Below are 3,264 nucleotides of genomic sequence, written 5' to 3'. Positions count from 1 at the left end.
TGGCCATGAAAAATTGCCAGATTAGAGAAAGCAGATGCATTTTGGAAGTTTGAGCATAACCCAAGTGCAATCCAGCCTTCTGCACTGGAAATCTGGATTTGAAAAGCAGCTATTTTTAAATTTTGTTTTATTGTGGCAAGAACACATGAGATCTAGCCTCTTAACAAATTTATCGATGTACAATACAGCATTGCTGACTACAGGTGCAATGTCATGCAGCAGATCGCTAGGACTTATTCATCTGGCATGACTGAAACCTTATGCCCATTGATCAGTAACTCCCCATTTCCTACTCCCTCTGGCCCCTGGGGACCACCGTTCCACTCTTTGGTTCTATGAATTTGACTACTTTGGATACTTGATGCAGGGGGATGCATGCAGTATTTGTCTCTATTTGATGGGTTTATTTCTTTTAGCATCATGTCCTCAGGGTTCACCCATGTGATAGCATTTTGCAGGATTCCTTTCTTTTTTAAGGCCAAATAGTACTCCATTGTATGTATATACCACACTTTTTTAAATTAAAAAAAAAAAAAGACTCTCAGAATTTACAAGATTGCTCATGAAGGGGAAAGCTAGCATGTCTTCTGAGACAGTGAAGTTGCCTGAGGGCCTCAGTGCTGAGATACATTTTCTAGCAGCCCAGAATCCAGTGTGGAAGGAGAGGAGGAAAAGGAAGAGAAAAGTTCTCTACTTCTCCTCTCCTGCCCCTCTGCCCTTGTGCATCTAACCTGATCTTTGGGGTGGTGTCTCTGGCTGGTTAGGCATGGTGGGCAAAGAAACCCAGGGAAGAGAAGAGAAGGAATGTGAGAGGGAAGCAAGCATGAGAGGACCCGGAGCTCACCCAGACCAACTTCTTTTACCACATAGATTGGTTAGGGTAAGACGAAAGCCCTCTCCCAGTCCCCTCTACTGCTCCCCCCAAAACACATGAGATATATTTCCACTCAACTGTAAATATCTCTACTGGATCATGGGTAAAACTAAAAGTATGTCTGTAACCTTAGAGATTTTTTTGCAAGCTAACTTTTTATTTTTTAAAATTTTATTGGAGTCTGGTTGACTTTCAATGTTGTATTAGTTTCAGGTATACAGCAAAGTAAACCAGTTATACATGTAATATGTCCATTCTTTTTCCCATATAGGTTATTGCAAACTATTGAGTAGATTTCCCTGTGCTATGCAGTAGGTTCTTGTTAATTATCTCTTTTATACAGTAGTGTATATTATTCCCATCCTCCCAATTCCTCCCTCCCCCCATGATTTCCCCGAAAGATGAACATAATTATGCATTATGGGCAAAAAGTGAAGGAGTCAGAATCAAACAAGAGTCACATGTCTTCCAAAACCATGCTCTTACCAAAGGCAGCAGAGAGTCCCTAATAAATAACAGGAATGGGAGCACCGTGTGAAGAAAGCCCACAAAATAAAGACTAAATAAAACAAGCAGAACCCTCACTGACAGCTGACAAAAATGTAAGGGCTTCCTGGATTAAACAGTATATGATTAAAAAAAAAAAAGCTCCATTAGGGCAAACTCTGGAAATAGATATATCTCTTAGTGCATAACAGGTGTTAGGATCAGAATGTAGATGCAGGAATGATTGTACATCAGAGCTGAAATTGAATTCTAAATGGTGTCTTCTGGCACAGCAGTTTTATTTCAAGAGATGTTCTAATTTCAAAGCCATCATTTCAGAAGTCAGCATATTACAAGCATGAATACAGAGCAACTGCACCAAAGAACATTGACAAAATCTTTCCCCATTCCCCCAAACCACAAATCTTGAGTACAGCAATAGAGAAAATGTTTGCTTATAAAACACTTAGAAATAATTATGAGCGCCCAACTCAAAACTTTGATGCGGCAACATTGTCCAGCATAAAAATGTTTGCACGAGCAAAAATGATGGGTGTTCATAAGAACAGGAAGTGCTTAGGGAGATTGCCTAATGCCAAAAATTGAAAATATTGGGGGCAGATGTGGTCTTCCATCACTTCAAAAGAAACAGCATATCACAGAGGTTAAGAGCAAGGGTAATGCAGGCAAGCCAACTCAGAGCTGCGTCTTTCATTCACAGCTTCTTGGTTGCGAGACCATGGGTAGTTTATTATACCACCATTTCTGAATATTAGTTTTACCATCTTTAAAATGAAATTAAGAAAATGTCCTCAGTGCATTCTTTTTGAATTAAACTGGACAATGCATTGTACGTTGTTTAGCATAGTGCCTGGCATATAGTAAGAACTCAGTCTGGATTTGAGTTCTTTGTTTTTCATTTGTTTCATTTTCAACCAGATAAATTAGGAAACTACAGCAATAGTCATGTTGGATCAGTTAACCTATCCCTGTATTCTGCCTCTGAGTGTAGAGTCAAAAGGTGTTTTAGTCCCCTTCCAAGCCTCAATACTCTGATATGGAACGTTATGGAATTGATCAAAGCCCTTATTTTTTATAATAATCATCAAACAGATCTTGCTTGTATTTCAGAGTCACAGTCTCTGTGATTTTTTTCCTCTTGATGTAAATAAGTGTTTTTCATTAAAATGTGTATCAGTGCTTACCTCAGCAGCACATATACTAAAATTGGAACAATACGGAGAAGATTAGCATGACACCTGCTCAGCGACTTCATACAGATTCTGGAAATAGTCCATATTTTTATGAAAAGAGTTCTGGATGTGGATGGTGGTGATGGTTGCACAACAATATGAGTGTGTTTAACACCATTGAACTGTTCATTTAAAATTGGTTAGCATGGTAAATTTCATGTTATATGTATTTTACCACAGTACCAAAATTAGAAGAAAATATATTCATACTATTTCATTAAGAGGGCACTGAGATCTTAAAATACTGATCCTCTGACAATTATTTTATATATTTAAATGGTCATAGAATAGCTAAATTGCTGGTCGCTGTTAGCAAAGCAGAAGCAAACAGCATTAAAATTCTGAATATTACATTCTGAAGAGACTGACTAGAGCAAGCTGCTTTTTGTTTGTTTATTTATGCCTTATACAGACCAGATCAGAAGAATAACCCTTTGTAGAATCACCTGTTACCACTGAATGTTCTACTACTGTATTTTTTTGTACTTCTAGGGAGACATGGGGGACAGAAGATAGTAATCAAGGCATAATTATCTTTCACATTAATGCCCAATAGCAATTTAAAACATTTTAAATGTTCTTGTATTATGTACTTTTCTGCACGGTATTGACTAGAAAGCTTTTCTAAAAACTAAAACGACTGGTTTAAAT

At 37.7% G+C, this 3,264-nt stretch overlaps 1 non-coding gene across 1 annotated transcript; it reads left to right on the top strand.

The window, feature by feature from the left end:
• Positions 1-2,557: 2,557 nt before the first annotated feature.
• LOC146394966 (U6 spliceosomal RNA) lies at positions 2,558-2,664 on the top strand. Its single transcript, XR_014834460.1, has one exon. It is a non-coding gene; the product is annotated as a U6 spliceosomal RNA (small nuclear RNA).
• The last annotated feature ends 600 nt before the right edge of the window (positions 2,665-3,264 follow it).

This window comes from Sus scrofa, chromosome 18 (assembly GCF_054392235.1).
Source record: "Sus scrofa isolate SSC_HxYL_T2T_F1_AM1 chromosome 18, Sscrofa_HxYL_maternal_Yorkshire_Landrace_v2.0, whole genome shotgun sequence".
Lineage (NCBI taxonomy): Eukaryota > Metazoa > Chordata > Mammalia > Artiodactyla > Suidae > Sus > Sus scrofa.
Note: the sequence above shows the minus strand (reverse complement) of the source record. Positions and strands in the feature narration are given on the sequence as shown.